Source organism: Malaya genurostris, chromosome 2, assembly GCF_030247185.1.
Source record: "Malaya genurostris strain Urasoe2022 chromosome 2, Malgen_1.1, whole genome shotgun sequence".
Taxonomy (NCBI): Eukaryota; Metazoa; Arthropoda; class Insecta; order Diptera; family Culicidae; genus Malaya; species Malaya genurostris.
Genome location: NC_080571.1, coordinates 236955800 through 236975021, shown reverse-complemented (window position 1 = coordinate 236975021; position 19222 = coordinate 236955800). Strand labels below are relative to the sequence as shown.

Genomic DNA, 19222 nt, shown 5'->3' with positions numbered 1-19222 from the left:
ATTTCTAGACATCAAGGGGGCTTTTGATTCAGTTTCTATAAATATCCTATCCAAGAAGCTGCACCAGCATGGTCTTTCGCCGGTTTTGAACACCTTTTTATATAATCTATTGTCCGAGATATTGTATTTCGCACATGGTGATTTGTCGACAATAAGATTTAGCTACATGGGTCTTCCTCAGGGCTCATGCTTAAGCCCCCTTTTATACAATTTTTACGTAAAAGATATCGATGAATATATCAACACATCTTGCACGCTAAGACAACTTGCCGACGACAGCGTTGTGTCCATTATAGGATCCAAAACTGCCGATCTGCAAGGACCATTACAAGATACACTCCACAACTTGTCCACGTGGGCTCTTCAACTTGGTATCGACTTCTCTACGGAGAAAACTGAGCTGGTTGTATTTTCAAGGAAGCGAGAACCAGCACAACCACAGCTTCAACTAAGGGGTGAAACCATAGCTCAGGTCTTCACATTCAAATATCTCGGGGTCTGGTTCGACTCCAAAGGCACCTGGGGATGTCATATTAGGTATCTGAAACAAAAATGCCAACAGAGAATTAACTTTCTTCGTACAATAACCGGATCATGGTGGGGTGCCCACCCAGGAGACCTGATCAGGCTGTACCAAACAACGATATTGTCCGTAATGGAATATGGATGCTTCTGCTTCCGATCCGCCGCGAACACCCATTTCATTAAACTGGAAAGAATTCAGTATCGTTGTTTGCGTATTGCCTTAGGTTGCATGCAGTCGACTCATACGATGAGTCTCGAAGTGCTTGCGGGCGTCCTACCGTTGAAAAATCGATTCTGGGATCTCTCATATCGATTGCTAATCCGATGCGATATCTTAAATCCGATGGTGATTGAAAACTTCGAAAGGCTTGTCGAGCTCAATTCTCAGACCCGTTTTATGTCCTTGTATTTTGATTACATGGCTCAGAATATTAATCCTTCTTCGTTTGTTTCTAACCGTGCTCATTTGTTGGATACTTCTGATTCTACTGTGTTTTTCGACACATCCATGAGAGAAGAGATTCGTGGAATTCCGGATCACGTGCGCCCTCAAGTGGCCCCAAATATTTTTTATAATAAATTTAGAACAGTCAACTGTGAAAAGATGTTTTACACTGACGGATCAAACATCAACGAGTCCACAGGCTTCGGTATCTTCAATCAGAACATCACCGCTTCGTACAAACTCAGTGATCCGGCTTCAGTTTACGTCGCAGAATTAGCTGCTATTCAGTACACCCTCGAGATCATTGAAACGTTGCCCAAAGACCATTACTTCATTGTCACGGACAGTCTAAGCTCAATAGAAGCTCTCCGGGCAATGAAGCCAGGAAAGTATCCCCCATATTTCCTGGGGAAAATACGGGAACACTTGCGAACTTTATCTGAACGGTCTTATTCAATATCGTTAGTCTGGGTCCCTTCACATTGTTCCATTCCGGGAAATGAAAAGGCAGACTCATTGGCTAAAGTGGGCGCATTAGAAGGTGATATTTATGAAAGACCAATCTGCTTCAATGAATTTTTCAGTATTTCTCGTCGAAGAGCACTTGAAAGTTGGCAAACTTCATGGAGTAATGACGAACTGGGACGATGGCTACATTCCATTATCCCTAGGGTATCGACGAAACCTTGGTTCAGGAGGATGAACGTGAGTCGCGATTTCATTCGTGTTATGTCTCGGCTCATGTCTAATCACTACACATTCAACGCACATCTTCGGCGTATTGGGGTCATGGAGAGCGGTCTCTGCACCTGTGGCAGCGGTTATCAGGACATCGAGCATGTCGTATGGTCATGTGTGGGGTATTGTGACGCCAGGTCTGTTTTAAAGGACTCCCTCAGGGCCCGAGGTAGACCACCTGATGTTCCGGTTCGAGATGTGTTGGCGAGTCGGGATATATCATATATGTTACTCATATATAAATTCCTTAAACACATTAATATACAAGTATAATCTGCGTTAGTTACCCCTGTTCCTCGACTGATGCGAAGAAGAAACTCCACCCACAGGTTCGACACTAACATCCGCCCGAATCTCCCCATCCCTCGTCTGTCCACCATCTTCATTGGAACTAACAAGATCTTTCTGCTGTCACTAAATTTTCTGCTTCCCCCTCCCACGTTTTTTCACCATCTCGATGTCAACTAATTAGATCTTTGTCGTTCTTAGTCATTTTGTTCCCATATCCCCTTTTTACTCTGTTCTCCGTAATATTTACTTCTCTGTATATTTTTTTTTTCATTTTCCTCCGTAACATCATCATCATTGCCCACGGACGGCCGCTGTAGTCTATGAGATGAATATGGGCCACCCGCCTGGTATTCGTAGCCTGGGGGTGTCCCCCGCGAACCCACACGGACAGAAAAAAGCGGCTAATACCAAGATACTTACCAACGTGTTACATTCAGTACGCCGGCCGGTGCCGATTTCCAGTTGAAGGCGGGATCTGCCAAAATCATTACATTATCTTAATATACTATCCTAGTTTTAAGTTATTTGTTAATTAAAATTAGAAAAAGCCCTTGGCATCTTAGAGCTTAAGCAGTGTGCCTTAATAAATTATATGATTGAAAAAAAAAAAACTACCAAAAAAATCTACCTTAGAATTGAAATGGAATCGCTCAACAATTATATTTAAATTTCACTTTCGCGTAATTATTGAATGAACAAAGAATTGGGGGAGTGTGATTTTTTTGCGAGATTATTGTATCAGCGCACACCCCTGAAAAACGACTGATAACGATAACCCCAGCAAATCAGCCATAATAAGAAACCGATTCTTGTTTCCACTTTCCTATCGATTTGCTTTCTCGGCGCGGTATTTATTATTTTTTCACTTACCTTGTCGATTGCATCGGTCACGAGCGAAGTGTGACGTCTAGCCGCCCATTGATTAGCTTAGACATGTGGTCAGTGGTTCGATGCAGGCAAGAAAAAACTGGATTTTGATAATGAACAGGTGATTGGCGCTAATAGAGTTATCGCATATATCAAAAATGTTTTGCTCTCATTCGAGGAGCAAAAACAAAACGTTAACTAGGTAATAATTGGTTAAGTTGTGTTTTGAATAAAATATCAAATCAATATGGCTGAGGAGTAGCTACCACATCGAACACAAAGTTCGAACTTGATGATATCATGATTGTGGTGTGAAAGTAACAGCATTTCATCAGACAGAATAAACAACACAGTTGATACGATATGAGGAATACGTGACACAATTTTCTACTCCGACAAGTTTTCGCACAACTCTAGCAACTAAATACATTTGCAAATGTTAAGCCATCAACAGACGATTGGATCGAGTGTGCGTTTGTTGTAGTAAAGTAAATTCCGGCAAACTGAATATGAAGTGACGATTGGATGGGGTTATTTACTGAAAGTATGGGGTACAAAACATTTGTTGTTTTGATCAAATTGAAGTTGGGTTGAAGCAAAAAGCGAAGATATATCTGTCTATCAAGCATTCTGCGTACACCGTGTGAAGACTGCTTACGCGATGCAAGCAAGAGGCGAACGTGCGTGATATGAGAACACGGGTATCGTGTCAGCAATGCACTGACTGTCTGTCGAACACTGACATTATTGCAAGCGGCCGATATTGGGCGAGTAAAGCGAAAAGAAAACTGGGTAAAGTTGTGTAAGTATTGAATGTTGGCATTGAACATGAATTGCTACGGAAGTAGTTCGAGATCGATTTGAAAGATTGTCTACGTTCCGTAAATAGTTTTTTTTTATGAAATAAACATTTGAAAACCGTTCATTTGGAATAGGTTGTCTACACCGATGAGTAAGTTATCAGGATTACTTACCGAACAAGCTAGTGGAAGTCCTTTCATGAATATTTGAAACACCATACTCGCGAATAATAACAATTTACACGAAAGTTTGTTTGGGATATTTTGAGTAAAACTATACTCATTGTACCTAAACAAAACAGCCGGAAATCAACTTTCTATAAGCTGTTCCCAATCTATACTGAACACGCAAAAGCTGGATTACTAATCTAACAGATATAAGGATACAATCCACCTGTGGACGTGTTTTTATCACAATTTTATCAACCCGTAACTACAAGAGTATGTACAGTATGTATTTGATATGAAGATTATTCAGTGTTTAGTAAAGTGGATGATTGATGATAACGTAGCAACTAAATCGAACTGCGGCAAAAATAAGTGTCAAAATACTAATGAAACACGAAGCATTAAAACACACAACATTAATAAGATCAAAGAAAGTTGTTGAGCACTACTAATCAACACCTACTAGTGCAGGACAGAGAGCTGTATAATATGAACGTTTCTCGTTAAACAAGAACCAAATTCTGATCGGGATTAATTTCGCAAATGCCTGTCGGATTTCAACTAGATATTTACTTGTTATCACAACCTCTTCGCATGTCAGATAAGGTGAGAGAACTTGGAACAGACTTGACAAGAGCGTAATTTTTCCTCTTTCTTTTTTTTGACACCCACGGCGGGCAAATAAGGTAGATAAGGTAAATATCACAAGCCGCAAGTCGACCGATAGCAATCCACACACGTCAATCCTGCCAGGGAATTACTGCGTTTGTCGGTAGCTCCTTGGTTTGTGCCAAAGTACAGCAAAGATAAGGTGGTGATAGCGCATTCGACATCGTTCACGATTGTTGGTATAGGAAAAAAAGTTTATGGTGCAATGAATTGTCAATTAAACTGTGAACAGTTGTGTGTAAAAAAAAATGATGAAAAGGCTAAATCACGTTGTGAAACAAGCCTTCCATTGGCGAAACAAGCCCCAAATGGTGAAACAAACCGGTGCATTACATTTCATAAATTATGATGCACATAAGCGGCGAAGCAATCTGTTTAGTTTTGAAAAATGCATTTATTAAAAACTCTAATTTGTATATTCTTGATGGTAACAAAGACTGTTTTTAAACAGTCGTCAAAAGGTGAGACAACTAAGTGCTAAGAAGTTCCTATCTCATGCCTACCCGAGTCTGTGATGACATTTTGTTAACAGAACGGCGTCGACTGAGTGCTATTGCCTTCTGTGTGAGTAGTAGTAGAATGAGAGGGTGCAAAATGATTTGTATGCAATTACTCATTTGAAATAAAAGATAATTAAAAATAAAGCGGTAGCGATGTCGAACAGCACACGAATTAAATCGATGATGTGATGAGTAAACGGAAAATACCACAAAAATTTGCTTGGTAGATACACCTATGCAATTGCTTTGATGCTTAGTGACTAATAGCCAACAAGTTTCCTTGGGAACTCCGCGCTGAAGTTCATGAATCAATATTTTTTCAAGAGTACAAGAATCAATATTTATTCAGTGAGTACAATTGTAGGTCAAAAAAACGGGCGTTAATGTTAATGTTAATGTTTTTATTTTAAATCAATTCCAATTATATTAAGACAATTGAAGGAATCGGCGAAATGACCTTTTCGGCGAAATGACATTCTGCGAAGTGGCCCATTCGGCGAAATGTCATTCGGCGAAATGACCCTCTCGGCAAAATGACTTTTGGTGAAACGGCTTTCGGCGAAATGGCTTTCGGTAAAATGATCCTGATCCGTCCCAAAGTAGGTTTATATACCCACTAATTATCAAGATCTGCCAACTAGATGAATTTAGCAGTAAGTTTTATAAAAATGTGCACCTCGGTCAAGCCATCGCGTATGAAATAATACTCATGAAATTGAACCTTTTCACTAATCGCACTGTAATACCGGAACCGGAAGTCGGATCTGGATTAACTTTTCAACTAGTAGTAGAATGAGAGGGTGCAAATTGATTTGTATGCAATTACCAATTTGAAATAAAAGATAACTAAAAATCCTTCAAATAAGTCGAGTATTTCGGCTTGACATTCTATTGCTGAAGTGTAATCAATGTGGTTTTAAATTAGCTTTAATTTATCCTAACTGTTTGTTAAAAAAAAGCGTTATTCTGTGTTATTCATGCGATAGTATTTTTTCCGTCCTTAGAGTACCTGTTTGGGTATACATAATTTCTCTATTATTATGATTAGTCAAAAATTATTTTTTTGAGCGGTTAGTGGAATGAACTAAATCTTTTAAAAACAAAAATAAGAATTCCACTATATTTCAAGTATAGTGAAATTAAATGGAATTATTATTAGTGCTTTATGTTGAACCATCTATAGGAAAAATATTCAAATGTGTGTAATATCATACTATGTCCAAATGGTACAATTAGCTTGTTCTGAAGACTGAATATTGGTGAGAAATGTGACTTTAGATGCAAACTGGAGTGTTGGGCAATGTAAATTGTATATACCTACATATATTCAGAAGCAATCGACAGTCTTCCTGTAATGGCTGAATCCATTTGATGCAAACATTGCATTGAGGCGGGGCTGGTCGATGGAACGGTAACGAAATGGATCATCAAAATTCGACTTCGCCAAAACCTCACTGAGTCCTGGTTTGAGGTTATTGGCATGCACAATCACAGCACATGGCACACATCTTTTTTTCTCTGAACCGCTGCCAGTGGGATTTGGGATAAGTTGAATAAACACACTCAGAGAAACTTTTGGTTAAACGGAGTTGAACATAATCAAAAACTGTTCTCAATCTACATTTTCTCTGGTCAAATAGTCTAATCAAAACATATTCTTCATTGAATCAATTTTTGACATAAATTTGGGTCAATTTTTGATACAAATTCGTTTGACTGGGGTAACTCACAAAAGTGTGCTGCAGTGCTTACGTTGCTAACTCGCTAACATTCTGGGAACCGAAAGCATCAGCAATAGTACATTAGGACTTGATCGTTGGCCTTATTCTGAGAAAATTCAGCGAAATGAAAAAAGTACGATTTGTCGGTTACGTCACTTATACGACTATACTCCCAGGAACCACATGCGTTTGTAATTAGCCTTGAAATTTAGGGGCTAGCCAAATTCTGTGCTATGGCACATAACCGTTTTTAACATTTTTATGTTTCGTCTTCCACTCATCAGTGCAGAGCAGTTCAAATTAAACTGTTTAATGCTAAACTCGGCAGTTCAATTAGAACCGCTAAGCCGTCATAAAGTTTCTGCTATTTGCAGAACACTTTATTTTGCTACGGAAGCAAATTGTTTCACTGTCGTGTCGAACGAAAACGTGTTTTGGTTGCTGATTCTGGTTTTGGTCATTTAGGGGATAGCCAAATTGTATGCTAGGGCACCTAACCGTTTTTTAAGCGGTTCAAATTCAACTACCGAGTATAACATAGCATTAAGCAGTTTAATTTGAACTGCTCTGCACCGATGAGTCAAAGACGAAACGTAAAAATGTTGAGCCTTGAAAACTTTTCAAATAATGCAATAAGGAGTGTATCGATAAGTAGTTAGCAACATTCTAACAGTTATTACTCTGAAATGGCTTAGTTTTTTGCAGCGTGTTTTGCGGTTACATGTTTGTTTACATGTCAATAACAGCTGCGCAATCGATTGGTTTCGATACGGTTTATCGTTTCAATAATGAGTCGAATTGATCCGGAAAAGCGAAAGAAAATTCTGCACACATGGTGCTCAGAAAGTGCTGTCACGTACAACGAAATTGCAAAACGGGTGAAAGTGCACCACACCAGTGTTAAAAATATTATCGAGAAGTTCGGTAAGACCCTTTCCATGAAGGATTTGTCCCGATCCGGTAGGAAAACGGGTCAGGAAAAACCCATCGGCGTCGACGCGGGATTTGGCTAAGCAGTTCAACACCAGCATCGGGATGATTCAACGGATCAAAGTTCGGAACTCCCTGAAAATGTACAAGAAACAGAAGGTGCCGAAAAAGTCCCTGGTACAGCAAGTTCAGGCCAAAACAAAAGCGCGAAAACTGTATAACCGGATTCTACAGAATAAAGACGGATGCATCCTGATCGACGACGAAACCTACGCCAAGGAAGACTCTCGAGCGCTGCCCGGACCGCAATATTATACGAAATCGGTGTACCAGGACCTGGATGACGCTGACACCATGGTGGCGATGGAAAAGTTTGGACAGGTGTTGGTCTGGCAAGCAATTTGTACCTGTGGTTTGTGGTCGTCGATTTTTTTCACGAAGGGCACAATTAACGCCAAGGTGTACGAGGAAGAATGTTTGAAGAAGAGAATGCTGCCACTGTACAGAAAGCATAAGGCTCCTCCTCTCTTCTGGTCGGATTTGGCTTCTGCCCACTACGCCAACTCCGTTCTACAATGGTTGTCAAAAAATAATGTACAATTGGTGGAAAAGGACATCAACCCACCGAACTGCCCAGATTTTCGGCCAATTGATCCGGGTATTAGGCAATTGTCAAGCGGCACTTTCGGAAGGAAGGTACAGTGTCCCAAAACATGCAGAAGTTAAAAAAACTGGACAGCTGCCACCAGGAAAGTCACAAAAGCAACTGTGTAGAATTTAATGAAGAATGTCAAGTCCAAAGTGCGAGCGTTTCACAGAAACTAGGATTTTCTTCAATATAATCAGTGAAATGCATAAAAATGTAATTTTTCTACAATATATCGAAAACTGATGTCAAAATATGTTTTTTTCGCTTTTTGCCTTTCTCATATAGAAAAGCTATGCAATCACTGTGAAAATCGACTTTTCAACCGAGGCCCGGAGGGCTGAATGTCATATACCATTCGACTCAGCTCGACGAACTGAGCAAATGTCTGGGTGTGTGTGTCCGTGTGTGTGTGTGTATGTAACAAAAATATGCACTCACTTTTCTCAGAGATGGCTGAACCGATTTTCACAAACATAGATTCAAATGAAAGGTCTCATAGTCCCATAGCCTGCTATTGAATTTCATTTGAATGTGACTTCCGGTTTCGGAGTTATATGGTAATATGTGAAAATTTAAGAAAAAGTTTACACTCAATTATCTCCGGAACAACTCAACCGATTTTCGCAAACTAAGATTCAAATGAAAGGTCATATAATATCCTAAAAATTTGTAGAACATTTTATCTGGATCCGATTTTCGGTTCCGGAACTAAAGCGTGATTAGTGGAAAATTATCAATTTTATTAGTATTTTTCCACGAACGATGGTTAAAAACTGGTACAAATCCCGTAAAACTGTCTGATAAATTCTTCAAGTTTACAAAGCTTGTTAGTTTGTGAGCATAAAAACTTAATTCGACATCACTGGTCCCCTCTTTTCCTGTTCTGAGAGCACCGAAAGTGGAGAAGAAAAACTCCTAAAACTAAATTTACTTCGATTTCTCTGCGATGCTTGAACCGATTTTCACAAATCTTGATTTGAATTAAAGTTCATACTGTCTTTAAAGTTGCTGTGAAATTTCATCCGGATCCGACTTCCGGTTCCGCAGTTACAGGGCGATGAGTGTCAAAGTTTTCAAATCGCCACATATAGTGACAATATGTACAACATCGAAAGAAGAAGAAAACACAAAACGAACAAGGCGTGCTTTTCGTAGACGTTGTGTAGTGATGTCAATAATAATAATAATAATAATAATAATTATAATAATAATAATAATAATAATAATAATAATAATGATAATAATAATAATAATAATAATAATAATAATAATAATAATATAAATAATAATAATAATAATAATAATAATAATAATAATAGTAATAATAGACTTCCGGTTCGGGAGTTATGGGGTAAAATGTGCAAAAAAAATATGTTTTCTAACTTTTCTCATAGATGGCGCGACCGATTTTCACAAACTTAGGTTCAATTTCATGCGGATCCGACTTCCGGATCCGGAAATATAGGGTAAAGTGTGTTAAAAATTGTATACCATCACTTAAAATGGGGAAAAACCTTAGAAAAATGTCTACATCGACCTCAAATCTTTTCCAATTGATAGTTTTTATCAGTAAATGGTCAAAGAAACCGATTTCGGTTATTCTTTTAAGAATCGAAGAAAATTATTTTGAAGAATACCACAGTAATATATATGTTAGTATGATTGATATGAGAAAGGCATCATTACACCACTAGGTGGATTAAAACAGATTTTTATTCAATAATCAATGTTGCTAACTACTTTTCGATACACTCCTTAGTAGCACCCAAATTTTTTTAGTTGAAAATTGAGCGGTAATGAGTTTTGACGTTTACGTCACTTGTGCCATTATATCACCGGAACCGTAAGTGGTAGTCATTGGAACTTCAAACCTGTTCAATAAACCAATAATAGTTTCCAAACGAGCCAAACTTTGTTGAAACCGGATCAGACATCACGAGAACATTGAGCAGAGAGAGAAAGCGCATTTAGTTGGTTACGTCACTTATATTATATCTCCGAAATCAGAAATCACAGTCATTTGATCTTCGAACTTCATCAATGACACAACAGTAGCTTTCAAACAAACTTAAATTTTGCCATCTGTGAGAAAATTGAGCGGTAAAAAAACAACGCGTTTTGTCGGTTACGTCACTTATACTATTATATCTCCAGAATCAGAAGTTACAGTCATTTAAACTTCGAACTTGAACAGTGGCCCAACAGTAGCTTTCAAACGAGCATAAGTTTGTTGAAATCCCATCTTGGAGAGAATTAAGCGCGAAAAAAAATACTCGTCGAGGTGAGTCGAATGGTATATATCACTATGGGCCTCCGAGGCTCCGTCCGAAAGTTGTTTTTTCCAGCAATTCTATTACCTTTCTATAGAGAAAGACAAAAAGTGTCTCAGCCATTTGATCTTCTAACTTGATCAATGACCCAACATTAACTTTCAAACGAGGCTAAGACCGTTGAAATTGGTTCATCTATCTCTGAGAGAACTGAGCGAAAAAAGGTACACTCAGACGATTTCCGATCTCGTCGAACTGAACTGAATGGTACAAAAGACTACAAGAAAAGGGCTTGGTATTCCGTTTCTTACTGGATACTGTACTTAGGAGTGAATTAAATTTATTTAGCAATGAAATATGAATAAAATCTCAATGCATGTTTCGCAAGAAAAAACTATAAAGTTGTGAAACTATTTATTTAACTCTAGTGAACAAAAGTAAGTTGTGATTCTGCGACTAAGGCCAATTGTTATTCAATTCAAACTATGACGCGTTCGACTTTCGTTACAAGTAATAGCCATTTTGCTTAAACAACGAATACTCGCCGACTTAAAAACTGTGATTGAGATTCATAATTCATAATAGTTCAATATACATTCAACTCACCGCCGAGCACGAAACAACAGCAACAACATACACTATGTCAAGCATGAAAACATGAGATTCAAAAATAGCGGTGTGCGAGGAGGATTCAGTAAAAAAAGTGTACGAGCATGATCTCTCTCCAGAGGCCGAACAGAAAATTATTCGGAAAGGTTTCTTTCTCAATAAAGAGAGATTTTTTCCATCAACAGGAAAAATTTTTTATCCGGTGTTCTGAACGGTGTACGTGTCTTACAGTGCATCCTGCATCCGTCTTACAGTGCATCGTGCATCCAACTAACCTAAGTTCTCCTAAAGTGATATTCGATCACGATTAAAGGTGGTCATGCCGATCGTTAGCCACCTACGGAAAGCAATACTATCAGCAAACTGTTTCGTATGTAGAAGTTAACAAAAGGATATATTGATTCAAGTACAATGAAACTTCTTCCACAGAAGTCGCAAGTAACCCCAGTACTTCGAAGACACTAACGCTTGGGTTCATCTGGCAAATTTTCATTCCTGCTATTGGTTTCTTGCCAATTGGCAACACACATTATGTGCTCACGCATCAAATAAAATGAATTATGATAGATTGCATGCTGCTAAATAGCATAATTTGGTTGTAGAATAAATAACATTTTTAAGTTTATAACGACTTTTTACTCAAAATTCTGTATATCTGGTTATATTATACGATAAAAATGAGACTTGAGATAGTACTCACTCAAATAAGCAAAATACCAACAATAAACTATCTGTTCTTTGCATAAATTATTTATGTTCAACACATCGACCAAAATGGTAACAACACCAAGATTTAAAATATTACTAGAAGAATTTATTTGTTGAGGTTTTATTTCAAGAAAACTTGTATGTTGCAAAAAGCTACAGTATGCATTTAGGGGTTACAACAATTTACTTCAACTGTTTTGTTCAATCAATTTCTTAGGGAATCTTTAATATTCAATAACGAAATAAGATCAAACTCAGTTAACGAAAATTTGTCTAACTTACCTGGAAAAATCGATAATATACAATGTGATAAACAATTTCACTCTAATTCTTCCAATAACTATGTATTTATACATGCAGAAGTATAGGGAAAAGATAGCAGATAATTCCGATGACCACATGAAGCTTGTCAACTCTCTTCATTCTGCTTATTTCTATTACTATTTTTGTGCAAGGCATCGGTTTAAAAGATAGGATGCAAATTGGTACTTGCCTTTGGAATTTTTGAGTCACTATAGCAAGAAAAACACAATTTTAAAAATAATTTTGATACGCGATATTACCTTCGATTTATTTACAATCCGTCGAATGCAGAACGAGTTACTAAAGAAATAATGTGATGACTCAAATAATGGGATATCTGTTGGTACCATTACCCTAGTTTGGACTAAAATTTATGAAGTTCCATCGAGTCACTACGTCTTCAGGAAAGCACAAGCATTGATTTCCGTTTCTTACAAGTCGCCACAGTTTCTCTGCATTGGCGCTACAGAACCGGCACGAGTGCAGCCTGCACTCGCACCGCAAAGTCGATTTTGTCCATCCAGAAAGTCTATTTTTAGATAACACGCGCGCGTTTGTTCCCTTTAGATGCATTCGAACTGATGTTGCCTCCAACGCGTCGAACCGTTGCTACAGGCGATTGAAGTGGGTTCCTTAAAAAAAACGACAAACCCGTAGTGGATTTTCTGGCATCGAAAACAATCTTGTCACGTGGTGTCAGCTGATGCATATTTTTGCGAAGCAAGGAAAGTGAAAAATCACTAGATTTTTTCTTACGTCTTGCATCACAGGCACTAAGAATTTATTCGGTTACGAAAAATTTGGAAACCAAGTCTTTTGAAACATGAAATAACATTTAATAACATAAAGACTGCGTTACTATTGTAAATGTTTTTAATGATAATAATTTCTTCGAAACAATCATATGAAAATCTTTGGACTGGACCATCGTGATTTTATGGATATGTGAACCTACTGATATAAAGTTGGCGGTTTTATACGCCATAACGAAGCAAATTAAAAGTATATTAACGAAGGTTTCATTTGCTTTAAATATTGTGCCGTGATCACAATCATCGTTGTTACAATTGCACATTAGTTGAGATCATTATGTTGACGATGAAGCCGTTGGATCCGGGCACAAAAATACTCAATACTACATTGATGATTTCGGTCACATTCTGAGTAATCCAAATGGTAAAACAGTTTCTCTGGATCGGATAGAGTTGCGAGTTCGATTCCCGTCTCCGAGTTGGCGTGAATATGTCTTACTTTAGTATGAAAGGTTTATTTTCAAAATTTGCCCTCTGGAAGAGAGATGTTTTTGATACTGTTATGCTTAACGCAACATCATCAATCTTGCTCCATACCAACAAGAACATGTTCAGTAGTTTAAGATTAAAAAAATAAAAAAATAAGTTCATTAAAAGTATTTGTCTTTCTCGTTATCGGACGACCTTTCTGCCTTTCTCTAATGAAAGGTGATAGAATTGCTGGAAAACTGGCTTTCAAATGGAGCCTCGGAGACCAATAGTGTTTCATACCAATCGACTCAGATTGACGAGATCAGATAAGTAAGAGGTATTCTGGAAAATCCCAAGGTATCCAGCTTCAATATATATCGTGTTTAGAAACAACGGAACTCCTGACTACAATATTATACAAAACACGTATTATTATTATTAGATATTAAAATGTAAAGATTGATTGAAGCTAAAAAAACATGATTACTGGCGTTGGTTTGCAAAAGGATTATCGAAAGAAATATTCAAATCGCTGAATATTCGTTTTCGCTAAAAAGGTACGGAAGGGATTCTATTTCGCGACAACGAATGCGAGCGAAGCACCATTTTGCACTTTTGTCATGTAACAATAAAGCCCCAGGGCTAGAAAATATCAAATTCAATTTGTTGAAAAATATTCCTACTCGGCCAAAGAGCGCTTGCAGTGAAATAAGAAATAATGGGAATTCCGGATCACATATGCCCTCAGGCGACCTGTAATATTTTTTATATTTTATACTAATTTTCGACCAGTTGACTGTGACCAGATCACACTGCAATAGCAATATGAATTTCAACACATGTAATTTAACCATCATAATTCCATGTTGATCAGCTGTAAGGAAACGAGACATTTACTTTGCAAACATTGTTTTCATAGTCAAGCACTCATGCGAAATTATAAATACACATTTTTTTTATATCTTTACGATGTTATCTATCTTCTGCAAACTCACTTCTCGGTGTTACATAACATTGGAACAAAATTTTGAGACGATTTCCGGAACAATAACGATATTCATTTGAACGATCAGAGGGATTGTTTATTAGCTATGCAATTTGTCTGGAGACCTCATGATCGACGTGTAACAACGCTTTGTTAAAAAAATAAAGGTCATTCAATGCCATTTTAAGGGAAATTGTGAAAAAAAATCCGATTTAGTGTCCTAATCTATAACTTTTTTGCAACACTCATCAATGTGCGTCAATTGTGCAGAATTGAGGGCAGTTTGTAACGAAAAGCAGAGCTTTTGGTTCGCAGCTGAATACCTTGCCAAATCAAGAGCATTCTTGCGAGTTTATCGATAAAACTAAATTTGAACTTGCTAGGGACATCATCAACCTTCGTATTTCGTAAGAATCTCATTGTACAACTTGAACCCGTGTACCCGAGAACTCAAATTACATCAAATGGAAATATTCGGCAAAATTCTCCAGTTCAACCCATCATCTTCAAATTTTCAGGGAAATCCTTTTAAAGTTATTATTTTACTTTTTCCATATACGTTTTATTCAATTTCAATATCATACCCAAATGACCGAACCATTCTCTCAACATTACTCATAAGGTTTTGCAAAATGTTTGGACATTGTTACATTTTTTGCGTGGAAATCCATTTTTTCTTTATATCTTCTTCCGATTTTGCTCCTTTAGTATGTTTCCGAAGCGCATGTTTCATGATGGCTTACTACTTTTCAATTGGTCACAGTCCCGATGCGTTCGAGGGATTGAAGTCTATCGACACGAAGTTGACCTCATTAGCCTTGTACCACTCCAAAACATTTTTCGAGTAATGGCAGGAGGCTAAATCAAGCCAGGAAATGCAATGCTCAGCTCTGTGACATGAGCAAATAGGTTGCCAAATCATGTCTTTTGGCTAACTTTGACATCTTCTGCTTTCTAACGTCTTCTGGGACATCAAACTTATAATGGACAGTAAAAAACTGGAGTCCCAGAGGCTGCTTCCACGTACGTCTCATCATTCATAATGAGACAGTACGGTTTTGTCAACATATCAACACTCAAATACAGTTTTTTTACCACGTCTCTATACAGAACTATACGGATTCTTAGTGAAAGCTGGAATTACCCACTTGTGACCCTCTCTACTATACGAAAATCCATTTCGGTAACTTTAATCCTTCCGATTTAATCCTTCCTGCTGATGACTCCTGCCGACTCCATCTTTGCAACGATTTCAAAACTACTACTTCAAACTCGTTTCGTCGAGAATTCCAATTGAAAATATTCAATGGGTAAAAAGTTACAGCCATTAGAAAGTGATGCAATTTGAATCCATACACCCTTTCAGTGTCGAACGGGTTGCGTAATGGCCCAAAAAGAACGAAATCCTTTTCACTGACGAATTCTTATGATAGTGATTTGGCTGGCCACGAATTTCTCAGCGATACCACAATCCTACAGCCCTCGGTATTCTTTTCAAACACCTTTAAATATAACTTCCGATTCTTAGTTTCATTACGACGCTAGAAAATGTTTGAAAACGTTGCATACAACCGATTTAGCCGAGCTACCACTTCAAGTTTCTTGAATCGAACCACATCGAATTTTCGAAGTGGCTTCCAACATGTAAAACATCTTTGAAACAAATTGGATCGAAAGCATTTCAAAACAAACTGATGTCGAACCATTTCAGATCCGACAACTGGGAGCGAAACAGTAAAATAAACAGTGTATCCAAAAATTAAATGACGCAAGCTTTATTCATATGTTGCTCAATTTGCTTTCTCGTGAATCATCACTGTTTTTGTCCTTTCTGTCGGAAGCAGATTCGGTCCAAGTTTACTGTAGTTTGTGAGTATACTGTTTATATGTTGAACTGATAATGGTTTGAGTGTTTCATAATTAGTGTCTACTCCGTTTAGGTTTCTATTGAATTTTACCCGAATCGAACTTTCGGTTCGAGAGTAACGGGGTTAAATTGAAAACAAAGTGCACTCGATTTTCTCCGAGATCGCTCATCCAATTTTCACAAGCTTTAGTTCAAATGAAAGGTGTGATAATTCCATATAGACCTACCGAATATCATCCAGAAACCACTTCCGGTACAAAAATAACATTTTTAGGAACGGGTTTTTATTTATCAAGCCAAATACATTAAAAAATTCAGATTTAAATGAAAAGAAGAATGCAAAATTCTTCTGAATTTAACCCAAAATGGTTTCAATGTATAGATTACGACAGTTGCGTGTCACATGAACTGATTTTAAGATATAGCTCCCGGTTCCGGCAGTACCGGAAATAGTGGTCAAAAACAGAACTCTCTTCATTTTCTCAGAGACAGCTGAGTCGATTTAAATGAACATGGACTCAAGAGGAAGGTTTTACGTACTTACAGATTGCTATTAACTTTTGTTAGGATCCAACATCTGGTTCCGGAACAACAGGGGGAAGTGTGTTTAAAATTTTTAAACCATCACATTACAGGGCCGATTTCTCCTCTTTGCTCTGTTTAAACATTTCTATTTGTGATACATATATCCAACATTCAAATTGTAATAAGATCAATACAATCAAATTTTTACATTGTTGTCACAAAAATGAGGCAATTTTTTTCTAAGAAAATATTTTCGATAAAACTAGGACGGAGATACGATAAAATAAGCGAGGTGCCCAGAATATCCGATCTTTCAATGATGAAACCAATGGAGGCGCAAAGTTGAATAAGTGCATGTTTGCCCTACACATTTATTTTCCTCGCAAAAGTGTTGGTAGATGGCAAATGTTGGTTGAAGTACTATATTTTAATTGATTATTATATCTCAATACGAATACTCTCAGCAATTCAATGGCTCCGGAAGCCCATTGTAAATACGACTCTTTTCATTGCAATGCAACAAAAAAACTGCTAGTTCATTTCACACCACGCGTACAAGTATAGAGTGTAAACCATTGGCTTATCGCAGTTCGAGTGATGATGATTCGAGCTGTTTGTGAACCAGATGTAATCAAAGGTATGATGCTTCGTGGAAAAAATGTCGTCACGAAAGCGAATCATACTGATTGTTTTTTTTTTGTTATGCCGACCAAATACAAGTAATGAATGGTATAATTTCGGTCGGTTATTCATTCTCCAAACGCACCAAATGTTTATGATCCCAACTGACTGTTATCATTTCGGACGTTCAACCAGGCCACATCGTTTACACTTACTTACCTGATTGGAAATTAATTGTCGCGCCGTTTTGATGTGTTACGTATGTGTCCGTGCGGTACTTCACAGTAGATGAACAAATAGATGACGTGATGCTTTCACAGCTGATTGAAATAAATCGGTACAAGTAGCAGCTTGCTGCTCATTTGGCTTCAGGGAAGCTCCATTACACTCGATGACGGTTCACATTTTCGTTGACGGAGACCATTCTGCAATGAAAGAAGGACACTAATGTTAACCAATTTTAAATAATAAGATTTTGGCCGATACCGGCTTGCGCCGCTCAATAAGGTAGTCAGTGTTATTGCCATGTATCCCCTAGGAAAGTCAAGATGTGTTGAATGAACTCATTTCAAAAATCCGTTTTCATGTTACCAAAATACACCATAAATAAGAAATTTTAACTCACTCAATGTCTCGATGTAAGAAAAGAACATTAGCTGGTGATTGTTTTGATAAAAGGAAACAGTTAACAGTTTTCTTCGCAATTTCGGAAAAAATATATCTTATTCTGATCTAGTTTAGATGGAATAAATAAATTTACTTGCAATGCACCGCATCGTTTCCTAAATAGTCTAATCGTCCACTTAAACTATTCTGTTTCCACTCATCCTATTCTGTTTCTGCCATTTTTCAGTTTTTCAGCTTCTGCTTGAAAAATTCAAATATCCAATTTTCACGGTACCACTGAAGTGTCTGTCGATTGTAGTGGTAGCTTGCCTAATCTTCATTTAGGGGTTAGCCAAATTTTGTGCTAGGGCACATAACCGTTTTTATTATTTTTACGTTTCGTCTTTGACTCATCAGTGCAGTTTCGTCTTTGACTCATCAGTTGCCTAATCTTTCTAAGACTTGTGTACTTTGATAGTACAGTAGAAGGTGTCAGAAGGTATTATTCCTTGTAGAACTTCGAGTTCGCAGACTCATTTGAAACTAGCATTGAAGTTTTTTGTCCAAAGCATCAAACCTTATCATAAATAAAACGAATTTATAACGGTTGGGAATAAAGTCTGTCCCAGAAAGTATGGACGCACTTTGATTTCGCTGCAAATAATTCACAAGTGTTAAAGATTCAAATTTTATTCTACCTTGCGAACGTTCCTCATTAAATTCCGTACAGACTTCTTAGCGACAAGTTTTGACACTTTTTCCAATCGTTTTCAAATTGTTGAATGGTTTCGGCTGTCGAGACATGTTTCGTTAATGCCCAAAATTCCTCAATTGGTCGAAGTTGTGGACAATTTGGTGGATTCATGTCTTTTGGGACGAAAGTGTCATTTTTGGTAGTATACCATTCTACCGTTGATTTCGAGTAGTGGCAAGAAGCCAGACCTGGTCAGAAGACAACAGGATCCTTGTGGCCGAATCCTGGGTAGAAGTCGTTTTTGTAAACATTCCTTGATGTATATTCCGCTGTTCATTGAAGCAGTGGTGATGAAGGGTATCGAAATCTTACCGCAGCTACAAATTGCTTGCCAGACCATAGCTTTCTTACCAAATTTTTCGACTTCAATCGATGTCTCGGACTGGTTTAACAGTTGCCCTTCTCGCACCGTATAATATTGTGGTCCCGGCAAGGATTTGTAATCGAG

The 19222-nt window shown here is 37.7% G+C and overlaps 1 protein-coding gene across 1 annotated transcript in view; it reads right to left on the bottom strand.

Moving 5' to 3' along the window:
* LOC131428228 (trafficking kinesin-binding protein milt) overlaps positions 1-19222 on the bottom strand; it is a 305336-nt gene that overhangs the window by 277996 nt on the left and 8118 nt on the right. The window contains exon 2 of the mRNA XM_058591996.1: positions 17634-17839. The gene's annotated coding sequence lies outside the window, so the exon portion shown is untranslated. The remainder of the gene's footprint in view (positions 1-17633; positions 17840-19222) is intronic.